The following is a 21,236-nucleotide window of genomic DNA, read 5'->3' on the forward strand; positions in this document are numbered from 1 at the left end:
CTCTTATTATCCCACATTAGAATTCTCTAAAAGATCCCTCAAATACCCATAAGTAAGACATGGATCAGAGTTTACCTAAAATAAATGTTGTAAGCTTCCTGCTAGCCCCAGTATGTACTCTGCTAAATATGGCTTTTCCTGTACTGATAACACTAGCTGTTAGTTAATTCTAAAGGATAGAAACCAAGTCAGTGTTTAGGGTATGAACTGAGAGAAGGATTAGTGATTCAAGTTCTTCTCCAGTCAGACATGACTGAGTGACTGAGCACACACACACACACACACACACACACACACACCCACACACACTCTTGAAGCAGAATGAAGAAGTCCACGTCAAATTCAGAACAGGGATATTGTATTCCCAAACAGGGTCATACGTCCACCACAGTCTGTGAGGGCTCCTCATTTCCATATAAGGGAATGTTTTGGGTCCAAGGCACACTCTTTGGCACCTGTGCAAGTGTCAACAAGTGTTGCAAACTGTGCATGACTGCCTTTCCCAGCACCATCTATCTCTTGCTAGTCGTGTTGCTCAAATTATTAAACTTTGTTGAGTTCAGTTTCCTCATCTATAAAATAGGAGATAATAATGACAATAAGAATACTTACTTTGTGAGGTTTACAGATTTAATAAGATAATGAACATAAAAAAATAAATAAATAAATAAACTGTCCTGCTTTGTGCCTGCAACATAAGTGCTCAGTATATGTTGTCAAAAAGTCAAGGAAGTGAACTTTAGTCTACCATATTCCTCAGGTGAAAAGGAAGTATAGACTGTATTTATGTATTAATATTAGTGCCTTTTATGTTTTAGACATGGGGCTTCCCTGATAGCTCAGTTGGTAAAGAATCCACCTGCAATGCAGGAGACCCCGGTTCAATTTCTGGCTTGGGAAGATCTGCTGGAGAAGGGATAGGCTACCCAATCCAGTATTCTTGGGCTTCCCTTGTGGCTCAGCTGGTAAAGAATCTGCCTGCAATGTGGGAGACCTGGGTTCAATTCCGGGGTTCGGAAGAGATTCTAGAGAAGGGAATGGCCACCCACTCCAGTATTCTGGCCTAGAGAATTCCACGGTCTGTAGAGTCCATGGAGTAGCAAAGTCAGACACTACCGAGCAACGTGCAATTCCTAAATACTAGAAATTCAGAAATAAGTAAGAAAAATTGTCTCTGCTCTCATGGATTTTACATTTTGATAGGAAAGATGAAGCAGTAAATGAATAAACATACATATTGGATTGATGAGTTCTTTGAAGAAAAACGAAACTATGTAAGAAAGTGAGGAAGAATAGTTTAGAGAGGCTGGTCAGGAGAGACTTGGGGAGGTGACAGATGAGCAGAGACTTGAAACATGTGATGGAAAAAGCCACTAGAAGCTTGCATAAGAGTGTTCCAGACAGCAAACTCAGATGTTCTGAAGCAAGAACAAGGTTGAGATGTCAAAGACTAGAAAGAAGGCCATAGGACTTAGCAAGTAAAAACTGAAGGTCAATGATAGGCAGAAGGCAGAGCTCTAGGGCATTAGAGGCCCTGATAAGGACTTTGGATTTAACTTGGAATGGATTATAAGATCTGATTTACAATTTCAAAATTGTAGTAGATAATTTTGTCTGCTTTAGAAGGAATAAGAACAAAAGGAGGTATATGCTACTACTATTACTAAGTCGCTTCAGTCGTGTCTGACTCTGTGCGACCCCATGGACTGCAGCCTACCAGGCTTCTCCATCCATGGGATTCTCCAAGCAAGAACACTGGAGTGGGTTGCCATTTCCTTCTCCAATGCATGAAAGTGGAAAGTGAAAGTGAAGTCGCTCAGTCGTGTCCGACTCTTAGCGACCCCATGGACTGCAACCTACCAGGCTCCTCCATCCATGGGATTTTCCAGGCAAGAGTACTGGAGTGGGGTGCCAATGACTTCTCCACAAGGAAGTATGTATGTATATGTTTATTATCATATATATTATATTGGCTACCTTGGTAGTTCAGTGGTAAAGAATCCACCTGCAAATACAGGAGACATGGGTTCAGTCCCTTTGTCTGGAAGATCCCCTGGAGAAGGAAATGGCAACCCACTCCAGGATTCTTGCCTGGGAAATCCCATGGCTGGAGGATCCTGGCTGGCTATAGCCCATGGAGTCACAAAAAGTTGAACACAACTTAGCAACTAAACAGTGACAACAATAAATACAATATATATAATCTACTTATATTAAAGTGTTTTGTAACAGTAATATAGCATAATAATTATTTATACTGTTGCTATTAATGATCATTATATCTTATTAATATAAATATGATAACAAATAATAATTGAAAGTGTCATTTTTAATAATCCATATCAAAGAGGCTTTCAGGTATCTGGCTATTATTCATTTGCTAGATAATTTAAATGGGCCTTATTTCCTACCCTATAATTCTGTTAATAATCACCATGGTAAGATAAACCTTATGAAGATAATCAATGACTCTATCAAATAAATCTGGGCTAAATGACACTAATCATTCTGCATATGATTACACTGCTTTGTTTTACCCCATTCCAATGCTTTCCAGAATGACTCTGCCTGCCTTTAGAATTCTTTAAATTGCTTCCCTTTACATTCTATTTCCAGGTGCCACTAGTAGTAAAGAACCTGCCTGACAATGCAGGAGATGCAAGAGGTGCAGTTTCAATCTCTGAGTTGGGAAGATCCCTTGGAGAAGGGCATGGAACCCACCCCAGTATTCATACCTTGGAAATCCTATGGACAGAGAAGCATGGCGGGCTACAGTCCATGGGGTCACAAAGAGTCAGACACGACTGAAGTGACTTCTCATGCACATTCTATTTTAGTTTTTGTTCAGTTCAGTTCAGTCACTCAGTCGTGTCCAACTCTTTGTGACCCCATGGACTGCAGCACATTAGGCCTCCCTGTCCATCACCAACTCCCAGAGTTTACTCAAACTCACGTCCATTGAGTTGGTGATGCCATCCAATCATCTAATCCTCTGTCATCCCCTTCTCCTCCTGCCTTCAATTTTTCCCAGCATCAGGGTCTTTTCCAATGAGTCAGTTCTTCCTATCAGGTGGCCAAAGTATTGGAAATTCAGCTTCAACATCAGTCCTTCCAATGTACATTCAGGACTGATTTCTTTTAGAATGGGCTGGTTGGATCTCCTTGTAGTCCAACGGACCCTCAAGAGTCTTCTCCAACACCACAGTTCAAAAGTATCAATTCTTCTGTGCTCAGCTTTCTTTATAGTCCAACTCTCACATCCATACATGACCACTGGAAAAACCATAGCCTTGACTAGATGGACCTTTGTTGGCAAAGTAATGTCTCTGCTTTTGAATATGCTGTCTGCTGCTGCTGCTAAATTGCTTCAGTCGTGTCTGACTCTGTGCGACCCCATAGATGGCAGCCCACCAGGCTCCCGAATCCCTGGGATTCTCCAGGCAAGAATACTGGAGTGGGTTGCCATTTCCTTCTCCAATGCATGAAAGTGAAAAGTGAAAGAGAAGCTGCTTAGTCGTGTCTGACTCGCAGCAACACCAGGGACTGCAGCCTACCAGGCTCCTCCATCCATGGGATTTTCCAGGCAAGAGTACTGGAGTGGGTTGCCATTGCCCTCTCTGAATGTCTAGGTTGGTCATAACTTTTCTTCCAAGGAGTCTTTTTATTTCATGGCTGCAGTCACCACCTGCAGTGATTTTGGAGCCCCCCAAAAATAAAGTCTGCCACTGTTTCCACTGTTTCTCAGTCTATTTGCCATGAAGTGATGGGACCAGATGCCATGATCTTTGTTTTCTGAATGTTGAGCTTGAAGCCAACTTTTCACTCTCCTCTTTGACTTTCATCGAGAGGCTCTTTAGTTCTTCTTCACTTTCTGCCATAAGGGTGGTGTCATCTGCATATCTGAGGTTACTGATATTTCTCCCAGCAATCTTGATTCCAGCTTGTGCTTCATCCAGCCCAGCACTTCTCATGATGTACTCTGCATATAAGTCAAATAAGCATGGTGATAATATACAGCCTTGATGTAGTGCTTTCCTATTTGGAACCAGTCTACTGTTCCATGTCCAGTTCTAACTGTTGTTTCCTGACCTGCATACAGATTTCTCAAGAGGCAGGTCAAGTGGTCTGTATTCTCATCTCTTTCACAGTTTTCCACAGTTTATTGTGATCCACAGAGTCAAAGGCTTTGGTATAGTCAACAGAAATAGATGTTTTTCTGGAACTCTCTTGCTTTTTCGATGATCTAGTGGATGTTGGCAATTTGATTTCTGGTTCTTCTGACTTTTCTAAATCCAGATTGAACATCTGGAAGTTCACAGTTCACTTACTGTTGAAGCCTGGCTTGGAGAATTTTGAGCATTACTTTGCTAGCGTGTGAGATGAGTGCAATTGTATGGTAGTTTGAGTATTCTTTGGCATTGCCTTTCTTTGGGATTGGAATGAAAACTGACTTTTCCAGTCCTGTGGCCACTGCTGAGTTTTCCACATGGCATATTGAGTGCAGTGCTTTTACAACATCATCTTTTAGGATTTGGAAGAGCTCAACTGGAATTCCATCACCTCCACTAGCTTTGTTTATAGTGATGCTTCTTAAGGCCCACTTGACTTCACATTCCAGGATGTCTGGCTCTAGGTGAGTGTGACTGATTACACCATCATGATTATCTGGGTCATGAAGATCAGTTTTGTACAGTTCTTCTGTGTATTCTTGCCACCTCTTCTTAATATCTTCTGCTTCTGTTAGTTTTTGTTAGGTGGCATTTAACGAGGCTTCACTTTTGATTACCAACAGGACACTATTTTAAAATTTTACTTGATCTGTGATGTGTTGGTCTCTGTTTTTCCACTTAAAATTACAGCAGTGTAGAGTTCTATTTTATCCAAACATATTATATTTCTTATTTATTTGCCTTAGTTCCAAGATTCTACCAGAGACCTACCAATTAAAATTCACACTGTCCACCCAAATATAAGACAGGTCTTATTCCTCAAGTGAATTCTAATTTTGAAAGAAACACATTTTCCCCTGATGAAGAAAGCAAACTGTGGCTGGGAAGAGACATGAGATTGAAGGAATGTAAATTAATGCCATTGCTGTCTAGTTCTTGTTCATGCCAGAAGAGCACATGGAACTTTTTTCTTATTCTGGAAAGGAATATGAAGAGGAAAAAAACAGCTGCAAGTCAGGATTGGATGAATTATTTTATTCTGAATTTTCAAGTAGTAAAAATAACCTTAAAATTGGTTTTGAAACAAAACCAGTATGATATAACATTAGAAAATATTTTTATTGCCTACTAAAGGGCAACTGGGCTTCCCTGGTAACTTGGTGGTGAGAAATCTGCCTGCCAATGCAGGAGACGAAGGCTCAATCCCTGAGTCAGGAAGATCCCCTGGAGAAGGAAATGGCAACCACTCCAGTATTCTTGGCTGGGAAATCCCATGGACAGAGGAGACTGGTGGGCTACAGTTCAGGGGATCACAAAAGAGTCAGACACAACTTAGCAGCTAAACAACAACAAAGGTCAACCATGAATTATAAGCTGTTTTCTTAAGGTTTGATCTTATAACAGGTAAATTATTTTCAAGGAGTAAGTCTTCATTCAAAATAAGGGATAACATGCTCAAAGTTTTAAAAACAACCACTTCCCCAACATGTACATCAAGGCTGTATATTGTCAACCTCTTTATTTAACTTCTATGCAGAGTACATCATGCAAAATGCCAGTCTGGATGAATCACAAGCTGGAATCAAGATTGCTGGGAGAAATGTCAGCAATTTCAGATATGCAGATATGTACTCTAACGGCAGAAAGTGAAGACAAACTAAACAGCCTCTTGATGAAGGTGAAAGAGGAGAGTGAAAAAGCTGGCTTAAAACTCAACATTCAGAAAACTAAGATCATAGCATCTAGTCCCATCACTTCATGGCAAATATGGGGGAAAAGTGCAAACAGTGAAAAGATTTTATTTTCTTGGGCTCCAAAGTCACTGCAGATGGTGACTACAGCCATGAAATTAAAAGATGCTTGCTCCTTGGAAGAAAAGCTACAACAAACCTAGACAGCATATTAAAAAGCAGAGATATCACTTTCCCAACAAAGGTTTATATAGTCAAAGCTATGGTTTTTCCAGTAGTCATGTACAGATGTAAGAGTTGGACCATAAAGAAGGCTGAGCGCTGAAAAATTGATGCTTTTGAACTGTGGAGAAGGCTCTTTAGAGTCCCTTGGGCAGCAAGGAGATCAAATCAGTCAATTTTGAAGGAAATCATCCTGAATATTCATTGGAAGAACTGATGCTGAAGCATCAATACTTTGGCCACCTAATGGGAAGAGCCAACTCATTAGAAAAGACCTTGATGCTGGGAAAGATCGAAGGCAAAAAGAGAAGGAGGCAACAGAGGATGAGATGGTTAGATGGTATCAATGACTCAATGGACATGAATTTGAGCAAACTCCAGAAGATAGTGGAGGACATGGAAGCCTGTCGTGTTGCAGTCCATGGGGTCTCAGAGAGTCGGACACAACTGAGCAGCTAAATAACAACTCCCACGTGTACACATAAACTGTGTCAGAGAAATATTTGCAGACTGTCAGAAGAATTTTTGTAAAAGATTTTGTGTCCTATAGTCTTTTTTCAAATTTACCCTGTTTGCTTCAGGATTCAAAAATGAAAGCCCTGGAAAGCAAGGAGAGAGGCAAAAGCAGTAGTTGCAACAGTAGCAAAAGCAGCAGCAGCTGCAGTGATACCTCAGGCTCTGACAGGAGCAGCAGTAGCCACCCTGACAGCAGCCCCCACAGCCAAGCACACTCACCCACCACAGCACCAGCCAAGCAAGCAGTGAAAGCGTATCCTCTAGGGCGGCAAGGTGGGGGAAGCTGAGAGTGTACCTTTGTCCAACAAAGATATGCAGGTGGCATTTGAGTGAAAGACCCTTTAACAGTACCAAGGGTTAAAAAGGTGGTTTGTCAAACTTACATTCCTACCAACATAAGGATACAAACTCTTAATGAGTAATAAACAAGCAACTGAGATCTAATGCAGAGTATCCTGAATATAGATAACAATATTGTGCTATTATGATGTAATGTCATAAATACTGCTTCAATGACAATCATATTATAATACATATGTATCAAAATAACATGGTCACACCTTCAGTTTATAAAATATAACATGTCAATTGGTTTTAAAAATAAGAGATGGTTTTTCAAGGCTAAGTGGCCCGGTAGCTTTCAAATTTTATTTTTTCAGCACTGAAAACATTTTAAAATATCTGCTGTTTCTTAACATAATAAAGACATAACAGGGAATATTAGAGTCCAATTTTTCTAGTTAAACTATTTTTCTTCTTTATTATAGAGCCCAATGTACTGGTTGAAAACATGAGAAAAATAGTCTCATTCTAACAGCCCATGATTATGTCATTGAACTTTTTCATTGTGGAAGAACATGCCAAGTCTATTACCATTACCAATATGATTAAGTCTTATCATTATTACAACTGCTTGTTAAAAATGCAGAATAATATTCTTTCCTTTGTCTTTTATTAAAAACAAAGATCTAACTATCTTTTTGAATGACTGGAAAAATCCATAGTATGTGTAAATTCTGATGCTGAAAAGACAAATCATATTCCAAATCCACAATAGCTAAAGATGCAGAGTTTTGCTCAGTCATAAATGTTAGCATGAATGTTTTCAACCTTGAGTTGCCAATATTCCCCAAACCAACTTTTATACTAAGAGAAAATCAACTTTCCTGAGTAACATTAGTTTAGCTAATATAACAAGGCCCTTTATTTATTACTATGAACTCATGAAAACTGTCTCACACACTGACAAGATGTCTCCAGCATAATTCAGTTGAAAAGGGGGCACCATCAATTTACAGAAAACACACACTGAGAGAGAGAACAAGCATCCTTGTAGTGAGATGGGTACAGTAGGCTGCCTCAAGTCTTGTGATCTTTAAAAATCTCCCTGGACACTTGGGGTCAGTACTAGCAAGGGACCTCTACTTACTCTCATGTAGGGGCAGAGTTGGCAGGCAAGTGGCTACTGCCCCAACGCTGGCCTTGGCCTTGCTGATGCCTCAGCCTGACTTCTTTAGCTACTCCAATTAACAGCTTCAGAGGGACCAACTCCTGCAAAGTAAATCCAGGAATGACTAAGGCATAATCTACAGTATGCACTTTTTCTTTCTGTCTACCTTTCACTAGCAGTGAAGATAAGTGAAGCACCTAGGGCTGCGTAACTGGTAAAGACATAGGCCTGGGAATAGAAGTTGGGGCTTTTGATGCTGTCTGAAATAAAAAGTTCTGAAAAGCCAGCATTGATACCAGTGGAATCATAGTGGTGGCCAGGTTCAATACGCTAAGGACCGGAATTGTAATCAGAAGGATGCAGTAACCCCCTACAAAATGAAGTGTTGTTTGTCTGGTCCTGATTTATGGGAACCATAAATGTTTCTGGCTATAGAAACATGTGGAGCATATTGAAGCATCACAGTTTTTTTGGTCATCAGAGAAGGCAATGGCACCCCACTCCAGTACTCTTGCCTGGAAAATCCCATGGATGGAGGAGCCTGGTAGGCTGTAGTCCATGGGGTCGCTGAGGGTAGAACACGACTGAGCGACTTCACTTTGACTTTTCACTTTCATGCATTGGAGAAGGAAATGGCAACCCACTCCAGTATTCTTGCCTGGAGAATCCCAGGGACAGGGGAGCCTGGTGGGCTGCCGTCTATGGGGTTGCACAGAGTCGGACATGACTGAAGTGACTTAGCAGTAGCATACTATTGTGTTCAGAGTACTGAAATGCAGTTTTTCTTAGTAAAATTGCCACCACCACTACCAGTCCCACCGTGGTCACCATCACCATCACCATCATTACAGTCTATATGACCATTAAAGAAAATTTCTGATATTTAAAAACCAACCACAATATAGCAGAGTCCCATTCTGTATCTGGAGCTCCATAGTGGAAATGGCCATGGTAAGGTGCATCAGTATAGTTATGAGTTGAATTGTGTTCCCTTGATATTCAGAGTTTGAAGTCCTAAATCCCAGTACCTCAGAAGGAGACCATATTTGGAGAGTCCTTAACAGCTTAAAATGAAATCATTAGCCTTGGTTCTAATCCAATGTGATTGATGTCCTCATAAAATGGGGACATTTGGAGACAGACTGGCACACAGGGAGAACCCCATTAGAATATAAAGATGACCACCTGTAAGCCAAGAAGAGAGGCCAGGAAGAGATATTTTTCTCACAGCCCCTCAGCAGGAACCATCCTGCCAATACCTTGATTTCAGACTCCTGGCCTCTACAACTATGAGAAAAGTAATTTCTGCTGTTTAAGCCACTTGGTTTGTGGTATTTTGTTTTGGCAGCCTTAACAAATGAATACAGACGCCAAGTGAAATATTGTGTTTGTCTCTCCAATATGTGGGCTTCAGCAAAAATTCATAAAGCTGAGATATCCATAGACCATGCAAAGATGGCCTCGCCTTGCTTCTCAGTGCAACCTCTGGTGTGTTGACACAAGGCCACTCAGCCTCTGTTGGTCTCCATACCTGGTAGCTGGGAAGTGAGCACATTTTCAGTGGTTGTCCATGCATGCAGACAAAAGCTATGTTTACAGATTATCAATTTGTTTTCTAAATCTCCTGAACTGGAGAACATCAGGACACATTGCCTCTGAGTCTTTGTATTCAGGATGGACTGTCTCAAATAAGATACAATTTCTAGGGATGAATATGAAGTCCTTTCTCAATTGAACAAATTGACTGCATGGGTAAAGACAGAGGACATCTGGTTGAAGATGCTTTTTGTCAAACAGACATAGCAAGGGGTTTTAATTGATCATGAATTTATTATGAGCCAAGAGGGATACCACTGTCCAGAAAGTTAAGAAATCACTAACATCCAGAGAGCCTTGTCATTCCAGCTCACAGGAGGAAATATTTCTGCTCTATGCAAAACTGGCCAGATTCTGCCTGAACTGGAATATACAGATTAGCTTTGTATCACATCTGTAAATCTCATTAAAAAAAAAAAAACAACAGTGGGTGGGGTCGTAAAAAAAAAGATGTTATATGAACAGTTGATGGAACTTGGTTAATTTAATGTAGAAAAGGAAATTTGGAGATGCAGAGGAGGAAGAAATATTGGTTGTCAATCTTCAAATACATAAAGGGTACCATATGAAAAAAGAATCATAGTTGTTCTGAAGGTTCCCAAGAGAAAGAACCAGTACCAATTAGGGTAATGGTAGACGATTTTCAGCTCAAGATTGAGAAACCATGTGTAATTATGTCTTTAAGATAGGATGGGCTATTTAGGGGACTGATAAGCTTGTTTTACTGGAACATCCAAGCAAAGGCTGAGCACCACTTCCTATACGAGGGCAGATGGATGCAATGTGGGACTTTGAGACCTGCTATTCAAGAGTGTGGTCAGGATGGCCTGTGGGTGGAAATTCAGGAAACCATCTGGCCCAGCCTGCTAACTCTTGAGTTGGCATCCTAGGCTATGCCACCCTAATGGTGACTGTCTTCTCCATTCCCCCCAAACCACCTACAAAATTGCTAATTTAAATTACCGTTGACCAAAATAGTATTGCTGGTAGTTGCTGAAAATGACCCCAGGATGCTGTGTTTCTACATCTAAACTGATGGATCTTGCTCAAAGGTAGTGAGGGATGGGGCTCGCAGACACCTCATCAACCTGAGCTTTGTTCTTCCCAGTTGTAAGACGGAGACGGCACAACATAATTGTCAGATATTGTGGATATTGGAGCTACACTAAGTTCAAATCCTAGCTCCATGCCTTACTAGCTGTATGAATCTATTAGTTAATCTCTTATGCTCCTTTGTCTATAAACTACAGAAGACAGTAGTTGAACCTATCTCATAAATTGTTGTGGAAATTAAATAAGCAAAGAGATGTTACGTACTTTAAACAGGGTCCACTGCTATCTATTTTATATTTCAATTTTAACCTATTTGCCCCCAGGCTGACATCTGTATTAAGATGTTTACTCCAACTAGTCTCTAAAATGGTTTTAAAACACGGAAATGCCAACTATATTCAAACCTGAGGTGTCATCTCACCAAACTATAATTGATCCTTGAAAAATAAATCAGATTTTAGATGAAAAACCACCTAAGTGCTCAAGTTCCAATTAAAAGTATCTACTGAGGCAAGCTTCAAGCTAAGCTCTATAGTAGTAGTTCTCAAAGTGTGGTCCCTAGATTAGCTGCATTAGCATCTTCTGGCGCCTAAGTCCATTTGGTGTGCTATCACAAAAGCTACATGGACTGGATGACTTGCATGCATGCTAAGTTGCTTCAGTCATTTCTGACTCTGTGCAACCCTATAGACTGTAGCCAACCAGGTTCCTCTGTCCATGGGATTCTCCAGGCAAGAATTTTGGAGTGGGTTGCCATTTCCTTCTTCCTGGATTGCTTAAACAACATTTATTTCTTATGGTTCTGGAGACTGGAAAATCCAAGATCAAGGCACTGGCAGATGCAGTCTTGAGGACCCACTTCTTGGTTCATAGAGAGCCATCTTCTCATTGTGTCCTCATATGGCAGAAGGAAAATGAGAGAGCTTTCTGGAGTCCTTTCTATAAGGGCACTAATTCCATTCATGAGGGCTCCACCCTCATGACCTAATTGCTTCCTAAGGTCCTGATATCACATTGTGTGTTAAGATTCAACTTATGACTTTCTGGAGAGAGATGGAGAAGGAAATGGCAACCCACTCCAGCATTCTTGCCTGGAGAATACCATGGACGAGGAGCCTGGTGGGCCACAGTCCACGAGGTCACAAAGAGTCAAACATGACTGAGTGACTAACACACACTTTTGGTCCTTGTTAAACCTTTCTTGCATCTTCTCGATCTTAGTCTCCAAGCTATTTATCTGTGATTCCATTTTGATTTCAAGATTTTGGATCAATTTCACTATCATTATTCGCAATTCTTTATCTTTATCTTTATACCCTATCTCTTCCTCTTTAGTTTGGTTTGGTGGGCTTTTATCCTGTTCCTTTATCTGCTGGGTATTCCTCTGTCTCTTCATCTTGTTTAAATTGCTGAGTTTGGGGTGTCCTTTCTGTATTCTGGCAGTTTGTGGAGTTCTCTTTATTGTGGCGTTTCCTCGCTCTGTGTGGGTTTGTACAGGTGGCTTGTCAAGGTTTCTTGGTTAGGGAAGCTTGTGTCGGTGTTCTGGTGAGTGGAGCTGTATTTCTTCTCTCTCCTTTCGAAGACTTGGGTTGCTTTTCTGGGTGCCTGATGTCCTCTGCCGGCTTTCAGAAGTTGTTTTGTGGAATTTACTCGGCGTTTAAATGTTCTTTTGATGAATTTGTGGGGGAGAAAGTGTTCTCCCCGTCCTACTCCTCCGCCATCTTAGCTCCTCCTCTACCTACCACACACTTTTGGAAAGACACTTTCAGTTCATTGCACCTGGGAACCTTTTAGAAATGCAAATTTGCTGGCCCCACCTTGGACCTATGTAATCAGGGATTCTAAGTGTGGGTCCAGTGATCTTGTTAATAAGTCCTACAGGTGATTTGATGCCCACTAAAGTTTGAGTTTCAATTCAGTAGATCTAAGATGAGGCCCAAGAATGTGCATTTCTAACTGGTTCCCAGGTGATGCTGATGCATCAACCACACTTTGGAAACCATTGCTCTCTAAGCTCTGGTTCCCTTTTGGAAGACCTGAGACTGACACATATGATATAATTACAGATCACTTTATGTCTCCCAGATTGTGTGCTGCTGATTGAGTGGAGCAAGAGAAAAGAATGCAAAGATGAATGCAATTGAAGTGAATTCATGAAATGCAGTGAAGCCAGGAGGCTGAATGGAGAGGGAGTCTTGTAAGCAGAGGCTCACATGTGGGACAAGTAGTGACCACCTGGCCAGAAAGAAGGGCAGATAAAAGGGAAATATCAGCTAGTCCAGAATAGTAAGATCATGGATAAATTTGGTAGTTAGCAGAGAAATCTGGACTTGATTCAGGAGTCCATGCTATCTCTGAAGCAGGAAAAGGACAAATGGCTTCAGGGTATTATAAAACAAAGAATGTTAACCCACATCCAGTTTTACAGTGATTATCCCTAGCCCCTGCATTTGCTGATCCTGAGAATTAAGAACCAAGACAGACCTCTTCCATAATTAGATATATATCTCAGGAAGAATTTTGACAGGCCCAGGTTTTTTGCACTTTCCCATAAATACATGGAAAAACCCTGAAATCATTAACTGAGATATCTATTCCTTGTGACTGGCAGTAATCTTTTATCATGTAAAAGACTGACTGTATGTTCCCCCAAGCCAAAAAGCTTCACCCGTATGCCTTTGGGGCAATTTTCTCAGAGCTTTGGTTGTCATCTGGGATATTGTCCTTGGTAAGACTGAACAAAACTTAAATTCACATCTCTATGTTCTGCATTTTTCTTTCAATCTACAGTATTAGAAAGGTGAGTCTAGGTGAATTTAAGGAAGAAAAGCCTGGAATGGAGGTTGCAGCTGTAAGTTTGAAGGTAGAATGATGTAGCTATTAGAGCGTACTGCAATCAGATGGCCAGACAGCCAGGAACTGAACCTTGGCTTTATTTCTTACAATAAATTGTTTTTTGGGCAAGTCAATCTATATGTCTTAGTTTTATCATCTGTAAAATGGGGCTGAGAATCACCCCTGTCTTACTTGACCATTACTATGATCTAACAGTGATGATTTGAATTAGCTTGGTAACACATAATAGAGAGGAAATGTGAAACAGACAAATCCTCTCATAGCTTTGAGTCCACAAGAAAGAAAGAATGATTTCACAGTACCAAGAATCACAAAGGGACTTCAAGGTGAGGAAAATAAATCTGATTTCCTTTCAGAAACAATATTTCAAACTAAGCTTTCCAAATCCATGCAAAGTAGATATATATTCTTTTATTTCTGCTTCTAATTAGCTAGAGTATTGTCCTCTTTTGAGAGAGCTGGATTGAGATAATCTTTTTGCTAATATTTTGTTTCTGGAAAAGGACTTTGCATAATTTTCAGTTTTACTGGCATCCAGGGAGTTTGAAATAAATTTAAATTCATATGCTTTAATTAGTGTTTTAATTGTTATTATGAGCTTTGTAGTGTTTGATTTTCTTCATAGTCATAAAGAGAATTTGTATGTCTATTGATGTTTAAAAAGGAGAATCCCTAAGACACAAAATAGTATTCCGAATGTTCTTTTCTTCTTATACTTATAGCATAAGGTACCTATATAAAGTAATCTAGACCACAAGGGTGAGGATCTGGTGGAAACTATTGATCCTTACACATCATGTTTCTGTAGTAAAATGCAGTGCTCTACATGAAGCTCTAACCTCCAAGTTCAGATGATTGGGCCACTGACTTTAAACTTACTTCATTTTTTACTTGCTGTTGTTTAGTCATGAAGCCACATCTGACTCTTTGGCAACAGAACCCCATCAGGCTCCTCTGTCCATGGGATTTCCCAGGCAAGGATACTGAAGTGTGTTGCTACTTCCTTCTCCAGGGGATCTTCCTGACCCAGGAATCAAACCTGAGTCTGAGGGAAGCCCCTGGTGGCTCAGTGATAAACAATCCCTCTGCCAATGCAGGAGATGTGGGTCATTATAATTGCGAAAACCCATAGAATGTATAGTACCAAGAATAAACCCTAATGTAAGTTGGGTGATAATGATGTGTTAATGTAGCTTAGGTTCAGTGATTGTAACAAATGTACCAGTCTGGTATCTCTGGTATAGGATGTTGATATTTGGAGATTATGCATGTGTAGGGGAAGGAGGTTATGCAGACCTTAGTACTTTCTGTTCAAATTTTCTGCAAACATAAACCTGCTCTAGAAGTGTTATATTCATTAAATGTTTTGTATTTTGCTTTTATTTTTTAACATAAAATGAGTACTTTAGAATAAAAACTTTAGGAACAAAAATAATTAAAAATTTTAACAATGGCTTTAATCTACTTTTAAAAATATAGGCTCTTTAGTTCTTCTTCACTTTCTGCCATAAGGGTGGTGTCATCTGCGTATCTGAGGTTATTGATATTTCTCCCAGCAATCTTGATTCCAGCTTGTGCTTCATCCAGCCCAGCATTTCTCATGATGTACTCTGCATATAAGTTAAATAAGCAGGGCAACCATATACAGCCTTGACGGACTCCTTTCCCTGTTTGGAACCAGTCTGTTGTTCTATGTCCAGTTCTAACTGTTGCTTCCTGACCTGCATACAGATTTCTTAAGAGGCAGGTCAGGTGGTCTGGTATTCCCATCTCTTTAAGAATTTTCCAGTTTGTTGTGATCCACACAATCAAAGGCTTTGGCATAGTCAATAAAGCAGAAGCAGATATTTTTCTGGACTCTCATCATCCAATGATGTTGGCAATTTGATCTCTGGTTCCTCTGCCTTTTCTAAATCCAGTTTGAACATATGGAAGTTCACAGTTCACATACTGTTGAAGCCTGGCTTGGAGAATTTTGAAGAAGAGCCAAAGAATCTCTTAATGAAAGTGAAAGAGGAGAGTGAAAAAGTTGGCTTAAAACTCAACATTCAGAAAACTAAGATCATGGGATCTTTCCCATCACTTCATGGCAAATAGATGGGGAAACAGTGATAGGCTTTATTTTATTGGGCTCCAAAATCACTGCAGATGGTGACTACAGCCATGAAATTAAAAGACACTTGCTCCTGGGAAGAAAAGTTATGACCAATGTAGACAGTATATTAAAAAGCAGAGACATTACTTTGACAAATGTCCATCTAGTCAAAGCTATGGTTTTTCCAGTAGCCATGTATGGATGTGAGAGTTGGACTATAAAGAAAGCTGAGCACCAAAGAATTGATGCTTTTGAACCATGGTGTTGGAGAAGACTCTTGAGGGTCCCTTGGACTGCAGGGAGATCCAACCAGTCCACCCTAAAGGAAATCAGTGCTGAATATTCATTGGAAGAACTGATGCTCCAATACTTTGGCCACCTGATATGAAGAACTGACTCATTTGAAAAGACCCTGATGCTGGGAAAGATTGAAGGGGAGAGGAGAAGGGGATAACTGAAGATGAGATGGTCGGATGACATCACCGACTCAATGGACATGACTTTGAGTAAACTCCAGGAGTTGGTGATAGACAGGGAGGCCTGGTATGCTGCAGTCCATGGGGTCGCAAAGAGTCAGACATGACTGAGAGACTGAATTGAACTGAACTGAAAAATATAGTCATGCGTGCTATGTCACTTCAGTCGTGTCCTACTCTTTGTGATCTTATGGATGGTAGCCCACTAGGCTCCTCTGTGCATGGGATTCTCCAGGCAAAAATACTGGAGTGGGTTGCCATGACCTCCTCCAGGGGATCTTCCCGACCAAGGGATCAAATCCATGTCTCCTGTATGGGAGGGCAGGTTCTTTACCACTAGCACAACCTCTCTCTCTACATATACACATTTGTATGTATATGTGCTAAATCGCTTCAGTTGTGTCTGACTATGAGACTGTATGCACCGTAGCCCACCAGGCTCCTCTGTTCATGGAATTCTCCAGGCAAGAATACTGGAGTGGGTTACCATTTCCTCCTCCAAGGATATATGTGTGTGTGTGTGTGTGCATATATGTGTATATATGTATATATATTTCATGTGTTCTGAGTATGACTTACTACATTTATTTTTGAATCTTGAAGATTATTCTTCTCAACAGAACAGAAATTATGTGAAAAATCTTGATTATAACAGCATGACTCTGCTGAAATAAAGATAAGATAAATTTAATGGAATAATAAAAAATCCCAGAAAATCCAAACAAATCATTAGTATCTTTGTAATAATAATTAAGTGCAATCATCTCAACAGTTTCTTGATATTCAGTCATTAAAAACTACAATCTTACACACACACACACACTCATATACATAGATACATTTATTTAATCACTCTGAAATGTATTTTTCAAGGTAGAGAACAGCTTGTCACCTTGGCTGAAGTTTAGAATATTTAGACTTGGAGGGTGAGGTCTGAATCCAGATCTGAGGTGGACAGAAAGGTTCAGGCGTGGCTTTTGGGGTCTTGGCTTGGAGCTAGATGGAGGCTGGTGACAGGATTTTGCACTGGCTGTGCGGCGGGGACTGTCATTTCAGCCAGGAGTTGGTATACCATTCTGTGGGCTTAAAAATGCCACCAGCATCTTCCTTCCCCTCCCTTCAGCCAAGGGCATTTTCGCTGCCTTTCTTGGCAGGTTTTCCAGAGCTTCTTCCCTGAGAACCCTCTTGGGCTCGCGTGGGTGGTAGGACAGCGCGGAGCTGAAGCTGATTCCAGGAACCCAATTTGTAAAAGCGGGGTGTGGCACTCCGTAACAGGAGCTTGTGCTAGGGGGCGTTTTGTGCTTTATAAATGATTAGGAGTACTTTTAAAATCTGTGCTGTGTATCAGCTCTGTGAAGTATTCAGAAGAGGTATTAAGTCCGTTTATGACCTTCCATCACTCTTGGCCAAGAGAGCTTAATGGGCTCACCCAAAGTCACACATGGCTGGCTTGCTATATAGAGCTGCATCAGGCCCCATCCTTTGAAATAATACTGACATTTAGTTTCATACTTTAGGCCATTTGTAAAAAGTAAGTTGGAGTCAAATCGTTGAAAAACAGCAGATTTAGGACTGTTAGGAGGCAAAACTAGCCACTGGTTCCCCCCACCCACTTGCTTTAACAGATGTGCCCATTAAAAAAAAAAAAAAGACCTGTTGCATTCATTTCATAAACTGCAGGAATCTCATGCCTCTGGCATGAGGCAGGCAAAGTGAACAGGTAAGACGTTCAGTATGGGAAGGAATGGGAAATCATAGGGAACGTGTAAAGAGATGATTTGAGCAGATTCTCAAATCCACCCTGCTTTTCCCCAGTTGAATGTAGGCCCACTGTAGCCAAAGGTTCCATTTCATAAGAGAAGCCAGAAATCTGGATTTTCTCTCTAATATGGCATTTCCCAAAGTTTTAAAATGCAGGCCAAATGAATTGTGTGTGTGTGACTCTAGGATGCACCTCCTGTAAAAGCAGATGGTGTGGTTCTATTCCCACCCCTGTTTCTTTAACTGGCTTCTAAATGAGATATGGGCAGAAATGTTACAAAGTCTGCTTAGGCAAAAGACTTTGAGCTTTAAATTTTCCAATTTTTTCTCCCCATCTGCTATTTCAAGAAAGCTATTTCTAGCAACTTTACAACAGTGCTCTAGATTTGGGGATTTTTGTTGCACAAGCCACTGAGCTAAACTTCTTTACCCAGACACCTGACTCTAAAGCACACTCCAGCTCAGTAGTGTAATGGAAGTCAGCTTATATGTCAGATCATCAATGTGGTCTGGCGATAGGGAATTTCCATTTAGAAATACACAAACTATTTTCCTTACTTGGAGGGTTCACTGAGGAGTCTCATTCTTACAATATTTGAATTGTATTTTTTTCAAGCCAAATAACTGAGAAATTTAGTCATTTCATACTATTCAAAACTGCAGCCAGCCTAACATGCAAAGTTGGGGCTTCATACGTCTTCACCTCATAACAACACAAGAGTAAATGAAGTCTCTTGTGATCAGTTTGGGAGCCACAATTACTGTGGTTAAAAACAAACGAACAAAAAATTCTGTGTGCCAAAATAACTTGAACAAGAATTCCAGAAAAGCATCTACTTCTGCTTTATTGACTATGCCAAAGTCTTTGACTGTGTGGATCATAACAAACTGTGGAAAATTCTTAAAGAGATGGGAATACCAGACCACCTGACCTGCCTCCTGAGAAATCTGTATGCAGGTCAGGAAGCAGCAGTTAGAACTGGACATGGAACAACAGACTGATTCCAAATAGGGAAAGGAGTCCGTCAAGGCTGTATGTGGTCACCCTACTTGTTTAACTTATATGCAGAGTACATCATGAGAAATGCTGGGCTGGATGAAGCACAAGCTGGAATCAAGATTGCTGGGAGAAATATCAATAACCTCAGATATGCAGATGACACCACCCTTATGGCAGAAAGTGAAGAAGAACTAAAGAGCCTCTTGATGAAAGTCAAAGAGGAGAGTGAAAAGTTGGCTTAAAGCTCAACATTCAGAAAACTAAGATCATGGCATCTGGTCCCATCACTTCATGGCAAGTAGATGGGGAGACAATGGAAACAGTGGCAGACTTTATTTTTGGGGGGCTCCAAAATCACTGCAGATGGTGACTACAGCCATGAAATTAAAAGATGCTTGCTCCTTGGAAGGAAAGTTATGACCAACCTAGACAGCATATTAAAAAGCAGAGACATTACTTTGCCAACAAAGGTCCATCTAGTCAAAGCTATGGTTTTTCCGGTAGTCATGTATGGATGTTAGAGTTGGACCATAAAGAAAGCTGAGCACCAAAGAATTGATGCTTTTGAACTACGGTATTAGAGAAGACTCTTGAGGGTCCCTTGGACTGCAAGATCCAACCAGTCAATCCTAAAGGAAATCAGTCCTGAATATTCATTGGAAGGACTGATGCTGAAGCTGAAACTCCAATACTTTGGCCACCTGATGGGAAGAACTGACTCATTGGAAGAGACTCTGATGTTGGGGAAGATTGCAGGTGGGAGGAGAAGGGGACGACAGAGGATGAGATGGTTGGATGGCATCACGGACTCAATGGACATGAGTTTGAGTGAACTCCGGAAGTTGGTGATGGACAGGGAGGCCTGGTGTGCTGCAGTTCATGGGGTTGCAAAGAGTCGAACATGCCTGAGTGACTAACCTGAACTGAGATAATGTGAATTCTCATATGGAAGTTGTTAATTTAAGGCATAGGCCCCCTCTCCAAAATTATGGATAACATTAAGCAATGTGTTCTTTAATTTTTCACCAAGCACATCATAAAAATTTGAATATTCTTTGACTTCTCAGAATGTTACCTCCATAATATTCTATGACAAATGTGTTAATAATAAGAATGCAAAAATATTGTATTACTAATAACAGGAATGCCAAGCATTTACTAACACTACCAAAAGATTGATATGAACTGTCAGATTGTATCCTCCTAGCAACTTGTGAATTAAAATTTAATGTCCTTAATTTTGGAGGGAAAAAATGAGATCCTGATCAGTGGAAAAATCTATATTGAGAATTTCAGTCTTTTAGTTTTGCCCTCATTTCATTTGACTTCCTGTTGGAAAATAAAATTTCTAGAAAAAGAAATTAGACTTCATGTGTGTGGATTTCCATTTATGCCCTTGCCCTGGGGCCTGCAAACGTTAGGGGAGGCTCTGGAGATGTCAGGAGGCCTGTGCAGTTGGAAACCATCTTTCCACCATAAGGAGAAAATCTACCTTATAACCGGAGAAGGAAATGGCAGCCCACTCCAGTACTCTTGTCTGGAGAATCCCATGGACAGAGGAGCCTGGCGGGATGCAGTCCATGGTGTCGCAAGAGTTGGACATGACTTAGTGACTAAACCACCACCAGCACTACCTGATAACAGAACAAACTCAGAGAAAAGCAGAGGCAAGAAATGGAGAATGAGACTGAGAACTATTGATATGATTTACATCTCTGGGTCCTGAAGATCTCCCCAGAAGCATTTACTTCCTTCACATGATAAATTCCTACTTTGTGTTCAGGTTGAGTTTTCTGTCCTTGGTATCAAGTGACATGACTCATATGAAATCCCTCTTGAGTTTTGGTTCAGGAAAATGAAATATTTTCACATATATAGTTATCAATGAGAGTGACTAGATAGCAGCGTAAGGAGAACGGGAAGGAACTGAATTGAGGAGGTTTTGGAAAATGGGCTTGAGTGAACGGTGGCAGGGGAAGAAATATTACAAATGCCATTCCAGGAATGTAAATACGAATAATCACTTCTGAGCCTTATACCCAAGAGCAACCTAGTGGTCCACAGATAAACTAAAAAAGGTTCACATAATTTGTATGACTATGTATATGCTCTTTTCTGGAGAGAGAGTTCATAGCTATTCACAGATCCTCAAAACCAAAACAGAACTGTGAACTCCCATAATAAGAAATACTCCCATAATAAGTATTTCCCTACTAAATGGAGAAGGTTTCTGAAATAGGGGTGAGATGTAAAATAAAAAAGGTTTATTTTAGACTATAAAATCACTAATCATGGCAGTGACTCTCAAATTACATGTTACAACCTACATTATAATCACGTGGGGCTGTTGT

Source organism: Bos javanicus, chromosome 3 (assembly GCF_032452875.1).
Source record: "Bos javanicus breed banteng chromosome 3, ARS-OSU_banteng_1.0, whole genome shotgun sequence".
NCBI lineage: Eukaryota > Metazoa > Chordata > Mammalia > Artiodactyla > Bovidae > Bos > Bos javanicus.